The sequence below is a fragment of the Ochotona curzoniae genome, unplaced genomic scaffold (assembly GCF_017591425.1).
Source record: "Ochotona curzoniae isolate NIBS_2020 unplaced genomic scaffold, NIBS_Ocur_1.0 scaffold_3835, whole genome shotgun sequence".
In the NCBI taxonomy this organism is placed as follows: Eukaryota; Metazoa; Chordata; class Mammalia; order Lagomorpha; family Ochotonidae; genus Ochotona; species Ochotona curzoniae.
In genome coordinates this window covers 17,698,654-17,712,910 of record NW_024467114.1, presented here as the reverse complement: position 1 = coordinate 17,712,910, position 14,257 = coordinate 17,698,654, and the positions used below count along the sequence as shown (strand labels likewise).

At 37.5% G+C, this 14,257-nt stretch overlaps 1 protein-coding gene across 1 annotated transcript in view; it reads left to right on the top strand.

The window, feature by feature from the left end:
- The window catches only part of SUGCT (succinyl-CoA:glutarate-CoA transferase), a 497,234-nt gene that overhangs the window by 30,801 nt on the left and 452,176 nt on the right, over nucleotides 1-14,257 (top strand). The gene's annotated exons all lie outside the window — the stretch shown is intronic.

Below are 14,257 nucleotides of genomic sequence, written 5' to 3'. Positions count from 1 at the left end.
AACGTGGCTTTTGAAGTTTGTTGTTAGTTTTTTTCCCAGAAAAATTCTTAATATTTTCAGCTTTTATTCATTAATCTACCATAGACAGGTTTACTCAGCTTTATGTCTCTAATTGCCAGGAGATGTGATTCTGTGATGCAAGAGTGATTCAAGCTCACAACTGGACTCTCTAGGAGATTATTTCCTATGTGAGGGACTTCTTTTTGTAATTGAAAAAGGGCAAAAAAGGAAAAACAAAGGAGAGTGGTGGAGGCAATGTGGAGTGAGGGGCAGTTATTTAATACTGAGAAGTAAGAGAGTACTTCGTTGATGATGTGGTATTTGGTCAGAGACCAGAATGAAGTAAAGGAGTGAACTATGCAGAACATGGGGGCCTGAGGCAAGAGTATCCTGGCTGTGTTTGTGGGCCTGCAATGCCGGCTGGCTGAAGCAGGATGGTCGGGGGAACTGGATAGAAGGATAATGAGGGCAGTGCTGGTGGGCAAGCTTATGAAGGCCTGGGGATACTTGTAAGAGCTTATTACCGGATGTTAAGATCTAAGGAGCTTTCTATAAGGCATGAAGGTGAACTAGTGTACTACATGATTTAAAAAAGATCCAAACAAAAAACTTCCCTTCTTATATTTAAGAAAGCTTCTCTGCAAACAGGAATGTGAAAAACTGTGGCTTAATAAGTGACAGAATGTCTCTTGTTTTAAAAATATTTACTGTTCACAAAATAGTATCTATGGCACTATTTCTGTATATTCAAATCAATTGAAATAATTCTTTGCTTTTCATCATGTAATTATCTATGTGTTATCTTCATATGAAGTGAGCTGTATCTTCAGTGTTTGGCTGGTTGTTATTATTTGAAAGACAGACAGACAGACAGACACACACACACACACACACACAAAGGGAGCTCTTCCATGAGCTGATTCACTCCCTAAATGCTCCCCAAAGCTAGGACTGGGTCAGGCTGAAGTCAGAAGCCAGGACCTGGTGTGGCATGTTTGGCAGCTATTAAGTACTGAAGCCATCACTGGGTGCTCCCCAGGGTGCCCATTATTAGGAAGGTGGAATTGCAGGCACAGATGGGACTCACTCCTTAGCAGTCTGATATGTGATGTGAGCATGCCGGGCAGTGTAATTGACTGCTCTAGCAACTGTCTGCCCCATGATTGTTTTTAGTTTAGGTAGGAAGAAGAGGCGAGGCAGTCAATAGCTTCTGTGCTGAATAAGGTTGATACAAAGGTGCTGCATATGGAAAATGATTATTTGCCACTAAATCTGAATTTTTCAGGTGTGCTGTTTAAAGTATATGTAATTAATTTTCCATTCTGTGCCTATTTTCATGTGCAATGAAAGGAGAAATGATTACTTTGAATTTTGCAATTTGCTGGCGATACAGAGGTCTAAAATATATACATGGGTAGATCATTATCTTCTGAGTTACCTTGTTATTGTAAAAATATTATTTAGCTAACCAATGACAATCTTACATGGCAGTAAGTATTATTTCTCTTCCCCATGTTTGTGATAAATTGGAATTCAGCTGTTACAGATTAGTTAGGTTTGGTCTGCTCTGCACAATTATACCATCTTTGGATTGGTGGTTATCAAGTGTATGCTCTCCTTTTAGTGAAAGGTTGGAGTATAAGAGAAAAAGTTCATTTTTTATTTATAAAATATTTACGTATTTTCATCTACCTTAAGAATAGGGAACACCCAGTCCATAGGTTTTTTTTTTTGTTAAGACTTATTTTTATTAGAAAGGTGGAGAGAGACAGAGAGGAAGATCTTCTGTCCGACGAGTCACTCCCCAGCAGCCTCAATGCCTGGAGCTGAGCCAATCCGAAGCCAGGAGCCAGGAGCTCTTCCAGGTCTCCCACATGGGTGCAGAGTTACAAAGCTTTGGGCTATTCTCGACTGCTTTCCCAGGCCACAGTCAGGGAGTTGAATGGGAAGCAGAGCCATTGGGGTTAGAGCCGGCGCTCATATGGGATCCCGGGCATGAAAGTCGAGGACTTTAACCAATATGCCACCGCGCCAGGCCCAGTCTGTAGGTTTTTAAGGCCCACAAATTATTTGGTCTGGCCCTGCCTAGGTAACCCCAGGCAGGACTCAAAATCAGTAAGTCTATCATAGGCTGATTTTTAAAGTTCTTTTCCTTTTAATTATTAAAAAAATTTTTTTTCATGATACATTTCCTTAGATTCAGGGATTTCCTTTTCTAAGCTCCCCTTCTCCCTTTCTCCCAGTTTCCCCCTATATTGTAGCAATAGTATAGTCATTCAACCACAGTCGCAGGTCCATTGTTCTTCTGTTTAAGTGTATCTTGACATTGTAGGTATAGATAATGTAGAAAGTCCTGTTGTCAAAATGTATTTAACAGATTCATGGGGAGCCCATCTTTTATTCAGAAGTAGAGATGTATACTGCAGTGTCTCTCCACTTCACAGTACACTTTTCTCCACTACACACTTCTTCTGGATAAATATATTGGCAATTTTGTATGGCTTTTGAATGATGTTGTAAGTATCCCCTAAACTTTAAAGGGCAAGGTGATGAGAGAGAGAGAGAGAGAGAGAGAGAGAGAGAGAGAGAGAGAGAGAGAGAGAGAGGCTTTTGTCTTCTGAAAAAGAACTTCTTCACTGTTTTTTAAAATTCTTTCTCTCCCCATCTCCTGACAATAATTAGAATAACATCCATGCAGTTTGTTCTTTATTTCCTGATAAGGAAACAGATCTGTAATGATTAAGGAACCTAAAGGCATAAAGCTTCTTAATAGGAAGTAGGCTTTAAAAATCAAACTTTTGGACTGAATGCTGATAACTCAATGCTTTCCATGCCTAGATATGCTGTTATTAAATGATGACATGGACTTTGTGATTATGAAACACTGAACAGCTGTACTTCAGAATTATGTTTGCCATTCCCTTTCACTTATGTTAATCATATTTTCAATGGTGGAAGTCATGAACAAATTTACTAGTCAGGGAATCTCAATTTCAGCAGACTTCTGGAAGCAAAAGCCGTTTATGACTCATAAACTTGTGTGTATTATAAGCAGGATTCGTCTTTTTTTTTTAAAGTTTGTTATTCTTGGTAATCAAATTTTAAATTTAATAAGACTGATTATATTCATCTAAAGTTGCACATATTATGATTGTGATTCTAGGCTTTCCTGATGTTTCCCAGTGGTATTGCTGTCTTGTCAGTGCTGTCCTAGCCTCAATAGTCTGTTCTCACTCACATGTTGGCCTTATTACTGATGAGAGTAATCTTAGACTGGCTGGGAGATTTACTTTAATACACTCTGACAGTTGTGTGGTTGGAATTGCCGCAGTCCATGAAATCTGGTCTGCAGGACAGAAATGCTAAACTGATCCCAGGGGAGGAAAGACCTGATTATTTTTATTAGCACAGTCCTCTTATCTTTGCAGAGAAAGTTGAATGTGCACGTTAGGGGGCAGTGTTGAAAAAGCTATCATTCACTAGGAATTGCTTCTTGAGAAAATAGTATTTTCTGTGTCTCACTGAGTATGAGACATAGACTTATGTTTTTCAAGAAGACTTGACTTTGTCTCTAAGTGACCACCCTGTATCTTTCTATATTTTTAGAAGCACAACAGTACTTCCCCTAACAATTTAAGTTGTAATTCTTTCCTGTGTGTCTTCTGAGCATGTTATTAATTATCAAAAATTAACAACAAAAATCTTTACCACCACATTTGGAAATATTTCTTTTCTTCTTCTTAACTTCATTGGTAATTCCTTCTGGAAGGATACACATTACATTATTGACCAGACTGTGGTGGAAACATTGTGTAGAGTATTTAATAAAATTTCCTGGTTGCTTTTTTCCTCTTTAAGAAAGACTTTTTTTTTTTTTCAATTCTTCATTGACATTTAGAAGAAAGTATCTGTCATGTATGTGGACAGAATACAGTGCCCATCTGGGGATAGGGCTTCTCGAGGGACCAAGAAGAAAAGCAAAAATGCAATAAAAATAATTTTTAAAAAAAGCAAGAAGAGAATCAGGCTCATGAAAGAAAATTGAGAGAAAGTATTAATGCCCAGAAAAGATAGAAAATTCCTTTGAATCAGATAGAAAAAAAAAGGAGATCTTAATGGTCAGTAGCAAATTATTCATTCTCAGTAGTCTTTAGACAAAAGCAAATTAAATTATTCCATTTCATGCCCATGAGATGACAGACATTAAAAAATCTGAAAATATCAGTGTGAGTGAAACAAGGGAACATTTGAACATTCCTAGTTGGAGAATATATTGGAATAATCACATTGGACAGCCATTGTGAAGGCTTCATGAGGTTGTGCATGAGCTCATCCTATGATACATACACAATTTTATGTCTAGGATTTGTACCTATAGACACTGAACGTTTCCTGAAATTTCAAAGATTGAAAATTAAAGATAATAAATTATGAAAGGTGAAAGACATCATTTATAGACTTAAAATCATACAAAGTATTCTGTTTTTAGCAATGCGATTATTTGTGTTTAAAATGTCCAAGGTCATGAACAGTACCATATTCCAGGGAGTGGTTATCCTTGGGGAGTGGGGAGGGAGGGATATGCCACAAAGAAGGGATATGCAGAACTTAGTTTTGTTTGGAAAATAAGATAGCTGGTAAATGATTACTTGTTATTCTGTATTTTGTGATTGATAAAGCACTAAAAAATTCAGATACGACCAAATAATTCTCTTCCTATAGCCTTTCTTCATTTCTTTGTCCTATTCCATCCTCCAAATGATGTTTAGGGTGAATGATAAAGCCAAGCTTTCTGCCTTTAAGGAGCTTCTAGCCTACTGTCAGAGACACTGTATACACAAGTAAAAAACATAATATGTGTGTATTAACACATTTTGCTATTATGAATCTAGTGGAGTATTGAAAAAGAGATTAACAGAGGAGAGGATGCCATGCTGTCCATGGAATGACAAGGATTGAGAAGTAGCATTTAACAGGCTGAAAGGATGAAAGGGGGCCGGCTTGTGGAAAGAGCTAGGGGAGGAACAATTCCGAAAGAGCACCAAATGCAAAGACCCTGAGGTAGGAAAGGTCTGGCTGTGTGTAAAGGCCTAAATGAAAGCCAGTGTTTAAATGTCCATGATTATGAACAATACTATATTCTTTGAGGAGTGGTTATCCTTGAGGAGTAGGCAGGAAGGGAAGAATGCTTGAGATAGCAAGCAAGATAACAGCAAAAAGATCTTGGGGAGCCATGGGGGTGTTGGAAAGGGTTTCAGCAGTGGGCAGACAGGATCATAATCTTTAAAAGGGACAGGATTCAATTCCTGGTTGATTGGCCATATCAGAAACATTTGATGTTTAAATGAATTTCATGTTTCTTAGAGCAACTATAAGGATAAACTTTCTTTAAATTATTAAAGGTCACTGTGATGTTACCGAATTAAAGCCAAGGACAGAAGTCCAAAGGATGTGGTGAATCTTCTGGCATCTGCCTCCTGGATTCATATCATGGCAACCGGTATAAAAAAACAAAACAAAGCACAACTGTAGTTGGATTCTTAAGAGATGAGTTAGCCTCTCTCTCTTTGTGTATTATTATCTTTTTAAATGACATACTAAGTAGAAGACTTCCTGCACTACAAATCCTTAGAAACTTTTAAGTTATCTCTTATTAAAATTTAATTTATTTGAAAGAGATGCACAGGAAGAGGGGGAGAGAGTGAGGGAAAGAAAGAGAGAGGGAGGGGAAAGAGAGTAAGAGAGAAAGGGGCAGAGGAAGAGGGAGAGAGAAGAGAGAGGGGAAAAAGGAAGAGGGTGGATGGGTGGGTGAGGAAAGGAGAGAGGAAGACAGGGTGAAAGAGGAAAAGAGAGAGGAAGGGACGGAAGGAAAGAGAGAGAAAATCCTTGATATGCTGGTTAACCACTCAAATGGTGAAGCACCTGGACTAGGTCAGGCCAAAGCCACGACTGGGAGCTTCTCCTGGGTCTCCTGTATGGTAGCAGGGGCACTGGTGATTTGGGCCATCTTCTGCTTTTCTTGACACATTAGCAGGCAGCTCAATTGGAAGAGAAGCAGCCCCAAGAGTTTTTTTTTTTTTTTTTTAATTTTAGATGCCTAAAAAAAGTCCAGTTTTGTTTATCTGGTGACACATTGTTAAGCATCATTTCTGTGTTGAATAAGTGCATAATCAATATGGATATGGCAGCTCCTGATACTGAAAGGAGCCAGCATAATTAAAACAATAGAAAGCTCTTGGCATAAATTATGAGTGCCTCTGTCATACTCTTTTGTCTTTTCCCCCCAGATTTCTAGAACATTGTGGCCACTTGTCCAACTGTCAGTGATCCATAGTAAAGGAGCGGCTTGACATATTTACATTTTATAATAAACTTACTATTTTAACAAATTCAACAAATAATTATATTATCTTTGAAGGGGAAGAGAAACTTAGCATTTAATTAGAAATTTTCGAAACATGATTCCCTAGCATTGAAGACTGTTATATCTTATCTGTAGTTGTTATTAATTCTACAGAGTGACTTTATGCCTTCATTTTGTCCCTCTTTCTGTCACCTTTGTATCTTCAAATGCTTCATTTACCCATACACATATAAGAGAGGTGTTATAAACACACAGTCCTCTTTCCCACCCAACCTCTGCAAAGTTGTATCGTTGGCTCATTTTCTTCATTTCTCGATGAAATCCAAAGCAAATGCTTTATATTTTCCCTACCCCTGGTATTTTGTTTAGAGTTTTAAAAGTCCAGTCTAGAATCAAAATTTTAGTTTCTTGTCCAATTTATGACTGCTCCTTTTCCCCCACATGAGCTTTCTTTCTTGGGTAGCTGAATAGTGTGTGTGTGTGTGTGTGTGTGTGTGTGTGTGTGTGTGTGTGTATGTGTATTTGTTGCAAGAGCTTGCTTTCTTCACTGCTCGGTGATCCATCTCTCCAGTGTTGCTAGCTTCTGTTTGTGGCTCCTTCGGTCAAACCTTCTTATGGAGAGGTCATGAGTTAAAGGATGAAAAGAAAGACTGTATTGTTTGACTGGTATAGTCGAAGTCTGCAGTGGAGACTTCTGTAGCTGTGAAATTCCACTCCTGGCCCTCTCACACAGCTTTGTAAACCCTCAGAGACCTCAGAGTATAGTCCTCCTCCAATTTACACCTGTCTGAAATCCAAGGCTTTTCGTGGTGATCTACACCGAGTTAGGGTTACCTTATACCTATAGGCAGCTCTCACAGATGGAATTTACTTAGAATGCAGGGAATACTCTTCCTTAATGTTAGCCTTAGAAATGTTGTGTAAATCCAGTATAGATGTTGGCCCATTTGTATCAAGAGGCTTTACCTTTGATCTGTAACTATGAAATATGAATATATTAGTTTATAATTTAAACAACTTCTTGGTGGTGGTGGTGGGGGGAGCCTACCAGGGACCGGTAAGAGTGACAGAGATATTAGTGTTAATATCAGGGCAGTAGATATTTCAGAAACCGTCACAAATTGAATGTTTCGCAGTTTGTGCCAGATACACATGCCAAGGCATAGCTATCCTCCAAAAACCCTGTCATCAGAGCTGAATTATTTCCTCTTATGGTAATAGTTCTGGGAAATAAATTCATACATTTAAAGAAGCAATGCTAGATAGGAAAACATTTTTTATTTAAAATGATTAAACAGTAAATGTTAGATAAAGTTGAAATAGCTTTCGTTTTATGAATGTGAAAGATTTGGTACCCATTCTTTGGGTGGTCTTTCAAGTGAAATTTAGTGCAGTGCTGCAACTTTCAGTCTTTTATTTGAAAGTTTATTTAATCAGAAACATCAAAAGTGCATGGAATAAGTTAATACCAGATTGTGGAATCAGTTAAATCCAATTTATACAGAACATAGAAACCACAGAAGTTTGTCAATTGAAAAATTTTGAAGCAAAATAGTTTGGTAAACATATTTGTTTGTGAGAAGGACAAGTCTTACAACCAAATCAACTAAAAAATTAGCTAAAGGGCTTCAATATCCACTTATCCAAGGGAAACATATAGGTGGCTCACAAGTACTAAAGGATGCTCAACAACATTGCCATTAGGGATATGCAAATCACAACCTCTAGATGACATTGTTTCATACCCGTAGCTTAGCTATTGCCAAGAAACTTCATGAACAAAAAATAGAAATTAACAAGAGTCAACAAGGATTTGGAGAAACTCGAATCCTTTTCCCAATTATTGATAAATTGTACAAATTTTGTAGAGTGTAAAATGGTGTAGTGAGGTTATGAACAATAACACAGAATTTTCTCATGAGAGTCTCATGATCCAGCGATTCTGCTTCTGAATATGTATCAAAAAAAATCAAAAGCAGTGTTTTGAAGAGAAATTTATGCATTTCATATTCTTTTTAAAAAAGATTTATTTTTATTTTTATTGCAAAGGCAGATATACAGAGAGGAGAGACAGAGAGGAAGATCTTCCGTCCGATGATTCACTTCCCAGGCAGCCGCAACGGCTGGAGCTGAGCCTGTCCAAAGCCAGGAGCCTCTTCTGGGTCTGCCACGTGGGCACAGGGTCCCAAATCTTTGGGCCGTCCTCGACTGCCCTCCCAGGCCACAGGCAGGGAGCTGGATGGGAAGCAGAGCTGCTGGGATTAGAACCGGCGCCCATATGGGATCCCAGGCATGCAAGGCGAGGACCTTAACCACTACACCCTTGTGCCGGTCCCGCATTTCATATTCTTAAGATTCAATGACAGGAGAATGAATGAGGAAATTTTATTTCCACAACAGTAACTAGCAATAGGGGGTAGACTGATCATGGGACAGTGAAGAAACTAGCTCTCCTATTACACACACACATATACACACACGAATATTATTCAGCCTTTAAAAAGAAGGAAACATGATTGCACTTTGATGACATAAGTGAAATAAGCCAGTCATAAAATAACCGTATGATTCCACTTTTAGGAGGTACCTAGTAAAACACGTGTGGGTCAAAAGTAGGATATTGGCTTCTAGGGGCTGTGAAGCGCAAGAAGGAAGGAGTTCTTGTTCCATAAGTACGTAGTTTTAGTTTTGCAGGATTATTAACTTGTAGAGAGATAGTGATGCTGATCACACAGCAAGGTCAATGTATTTAATGCCCTTGCACTAAATGATTACAAATGGCTAGAATTAGTTTTATGTTTTAAGTGTTTTACCACGATTGAATTTTTAAAAGGCTAGATTTGTTTAACGTGTAAGGTATATTGTATATAAGAAGTACAGGTTGCTGTGACATAATCACAACAAAAATTTGTTTTAACATGTCTTAGATGGTGTTCTAGATTCACATATTTTGGTGACCAGGTATTGGATGTAGAAACACTTCTTTGTTCTGTAGTAAATTGATACTTATGTGTATAAATTAAAAGCCCTTGGGTCATGTTGTTTACTTTTTTCCTCATCTATGGCATCAGCATAGAATTATAGATATAATTATCATTTCTTCAATACTGTTGACCTATATCTCACTTTTGTATTAAAATGCTATTAATATATTAATTACTTTTTTATCTTTGTTGATTTTTCTTTTATTTATAATTCTAATGTAATTAACTTATCATTGACTAGGACATAATAAAATTACTGGGGAACTGGAATATAATTATTCCTTAAGAGAAGTGCCTATTAGGATAGTAGATATAATTAAAATAGCCAGTTTCATTTCCAAATGAAAATAGATTATAATTAATTTTATTTTTCTAATCGAAGAAATGAAATTTTTGTTCCAAATTTTTCTAGCCAAGCACAGTTCCTTAATGTATTCCACTTAGAAATTTCAATTCTGTTTCTTGCAGCTGTCCAAGGAAAGGCAAATAGTAATTTGGGACAGGCCTTCTCACACACATCCAGGATCTGACTCCTTCTTGTATCATCCTCATACGCTGAAACTTTGGCTCTTCTTACTCTGCAACACCTGAGGTGTCCACTTCCCACACTCTCAGTTGTTTCAAATTCAATATATTGGTTTAATGATTCCCCTGAACTATATGTATTCTTGACCACTCATCTTGTTTAGATCTTTTAACTGTCACTGTTTAGTTGATGTGTGCAGGATCAATTATTAGCCATGAAGTTCTTGGTCTTTATCTTCAGTGTTTCTGTGGATTCTCTTACTTCTTTGAGTGGGACACTTTGTACTCTGCCCTCTCATCACTCCACCATCTCAAATTCAAATGATTATTCCTTTAGATTGGACTATTTATTACATATGTTGGGTCATGGGAATTATTGCATGTAAGCCTTTTGGGCTGTCGTTTTGACTACTTTGAGTCCTGAGGAATCTGAGACAGCCAAAGCTAACACGAAAGCCTAGAGTAATAGGTAGTGTGTCCCTAAAGACTTCTGAGGTGAAGACATAAGGACCAGGACCAGGAGGAGTCTAAGATGTGTGAGATCTAGTGTGGGGCAGCAAAATGCTATCATATGTTTCCCTCACTGGCCCTCACCTCTCCCATGACCACATTTGGATTCCTTGCAGTTCTCCAGTTCAGTTATCTAGCTCACAGACCCGGAAGGACCTGTGAGCCAATGGCAGACAGTTGAAAAAACAAAATGTTGCTGGAATATAGACATGCCTGTTTGTTTACATATTATTTAGGGATTACTTCTATGTTTTTACAGACGAGTTGAGTAATTGCAGCCAAGTCACCAAGCTTTGCAATGCTTAAAATATTTAGTATCTGACATTTTACAGAAAAGTTTACAGGCCCAGATGTAGAGCATTTGGATTACATGGCTTGAAGGCAAGGCTGACACTGCAAGATGGGAGAAAAAAGGTACTTTGTTTATACTCTTTTGAGCTTTCAAAGTCTAGGCCCTAAGGATACTTAGGATATGAAATGCATTATGATACAAAAGCAATGTTTACTTATACATTGCTAAGTAAGGAAATAATTTTCCTCAGTGAAAATGATTATGGAGGTACTAAGAAAGAATTCAGGAAAACATAGTCTGTATTTGTTTCAGTCATTAGATAAAATAATGTGTAATATTTATTGCATGCTTACCATGTGTTGCATATGATGCTAAGTGTTTATGACATATTATATATAATGTATAATTGTCCTAATTTATATTTTGCAAAATTATGATAACAATATTCATTACTTATAAATTAAAGAAAATACCACGCAGCATAATTGGAAGCGCTCAGCTTAGTTTTATCAGACCTGTATTATAGTGTTATGTATCACATCAATCTGAATCTAGATGCCTTTATCTATAAAATCAGAACTAATCTCTGCTCTTTGCTAATAGGCTGCTAGTCAGATTCATAAAACTTTTATGGAAGCTATGGATTATTTTATAGACATGAAAAACATGTCTTTGCATATATTTCAGGTTAAACTTTATACATTTATATTGAATATGAGTACAATATTGGTCATATCTGGATTTCCTTTTTGTGAAACTAAGTGTTGGTGAGTGAAGGCTCAATAGTCAGATTTGGGTTGAATTTCCATTTCTATCATTATTGCTTGTATAATTTTGTTATTGTTTAATCTCTCATAACCTCTGTTTTCTGGCTGTAAAATGGGAGTAGCAATGCTGGTGTCTCCATGTGTTGTGTAAGGATTAAGTAAGATCACAACTGGAATCTATAAAAGTGATGCTGTCCTAATAGGTAGTATTATATTCAAGCCTTGATTCCTCTCTCTCCTGCAGTGCTACAGACCTTCGCCTCCAACTTACCTCAGCTTCATTGTGTGTACAGGTCTAGTCCAAATCAAGAGGACACCACTCCGGGCAGTCCTTTCTCAGGGCAAGGCTTGAACTATGTTAATTCCCATGTGCTAGTGTTTCTTGTCGTCTCTGAGACAGTGTTGCTTTTATGCTTACTTTGTTGTATATACTGTTAAAATACAGTGGTTTTTGCTTCTCAACATGAGGCAAAATAGGAAAAAAAATCAGAGTAGTTTTTTTTTCCTGTTAGGAAAAAAGAATTTATGACATCATTGTTGAGTTTTTAGAATAGTTCCATTCAAGAAATATTTGTTGATGAGATCCTTAGTTTCTGAGAGCACAGATATGAATAAGACACATGTATAACCAACAGCTCCTGGGAAAGGAAACGGTTTGCCTGGAGCCAAAGGGTTACTAACAATTTTAGGGGCTAGGCAAGAGTGCTGTGGGAACGTAGATTAGTAATTGACTCAACTGTGGTACTGGAGGTGGTTGTGGGGTGCTTAACAAAGAAAGTGATTATTACATTGACTTTTGAAATACAGTTATTTCTTTCTCCCCAGCAAAGAATAGAGGGAAAGGGCATTCTATATAGTAGTTTCAGATGGGTAAAGCAATTGAGGTACAAAAGACATGTGTTGAAGTAACTGTAATTTGGATAAAGTCCTAAGAGAGTCTTAAAAAGTTAATTGACGTTACTCATGACTTTATATGCCAAACTTATGAACTTCATTTTGTTTTCAGTAGGATATCATCAAATACTTGTCTTTGAAGGCTTGTTTTTGTAGGAATGGTAGTTAGAGAGAGAGAGAAAAAGAGAGAGAGCTGGGATAATCTGAAGCTGAGAACTGGGAGCTTCTTTCAGGTCTCCCATGTAGGTTTGGGACCCCAAGGATTCAGGTCAGCCTCCATGGCTTTTCCAGGTCATATACAGGAAACTGGGTCAGAAGTAGAGCAGCTGAGACTGAAACCTGTGTCCATATTGAATGCTGGCACAATAGTCAAAGGCTTAGCTTGCTATGCCACAGCACTGGCCTTGTTTTTTTTTTTTTTTTTTTTTTTAATATTTTGTTACTTTTATTGGAAAGGCAGATTTACAGAGGGGAGATACAGAGGAAGATCTTCCGTCTGCTGGTTCACTCCTCAAGTACCTATAATGGCTGGAACTGAATCAGTTCAAAGCCAGGAGCTTCTTCTGAATCTCCCACACTAGTGCAGGGTCCCAAGATGTTGGGCCGTGCTCTATTGCTTTCCCAGGCCATAAGCCGGGAGCTGAATGGGAAGTAAAGTACCTGGGACATGAACCGGTGCCCATATGGGATCCAGGTGCATGTAAGGTTGAGAATTTAGTCACTGGACTATTGCACTGTGGCCTCTGTGATTTTAAGCAGGGAATTTTCAAGTCTATTTTAAGAAGATTATTAAGTATGGATAGATGACTGAATTTAACAGGAGTATCTCAATGACTGTCACCCTGTTACTGAAGCAGTAATATAGTATTGGGGAGGAACAGTAACTGAAAAGGCAGAAGCAGTGGAAATAGGGTAGAGGGACAGATAAAAGATTTACTGTGTAGATTGAGAGGAAGAAGAAAGGAAACAGCTTTTCAGATGTACAAATTTTAGTCATTGGAGAAGCATCTGGGATTCTGGTAGTAGCAAAAAATGAAAGTAAGTTTAGTGTTGTAAACTAGGTAGGAGCGGATTTCAAGAGAAGACAACATCATTGGATGTAAATGTCATGTTGAGGATGCTTTTGTCCTATGTGCCCATATCCCTTTTATACTGCCTTTATTTTAACAGTTATTGGTCTATGTTTATTCATCTAAATATACATGAATGTATGCATGGATCCACTAGTTCCTTCATTCATCAGCAGATAAGTTGTGTACTTTTCATGCCAAACATTGTGATGCAATTTACTGTAGTCTGTGATGGTTTTGATAGTAATTCTATGCTTGATGTTTTACTTAGCATGATGCCCATGCTGTCATAGTTACTCAGCAAAAGTTTACTGAGTCAAATGGGACTTGGACTGGAAAAGAAACTATTAAATTAAATGGCTAGGAGATAATTGTTGATTCTGTGAGAAAATTAGATGAGATGCTGACATGAACCTGCACTCATATGAGATCACGGCACATGTAAGGCAAGGACTTTAGCCGTGGGGCTACCGTGCTGGGCCCTGCGATAAGATTTTTGCTTTCTGTGTTAGGCATCCCATAATCACACTGGGAAGCAATGATGGTCTACAATGTACTATATGGCTAAGCTATGATACTTATTGGATTAGGAAGGAATATTTGGTACACTTTTGGCAATATTTTTGATTTACAATAGTTGTTTCAGGACAAGACATAGTTCCATTGTAAGGTTAATAGCATCTGCAAATAGATTTTTGTATTGCAGAAATTGTGTATTATATAAAATATTAGAAAATGTCTGAGCAGTGTTTATACTGTCTATAAATTTAGAAATCAGCTTTTAGGTTTGCTAAAAAGGCAAACAACTTTGCTGAACTGATGCTAAATTTATGTTTTCCTCTTTGTGTTGA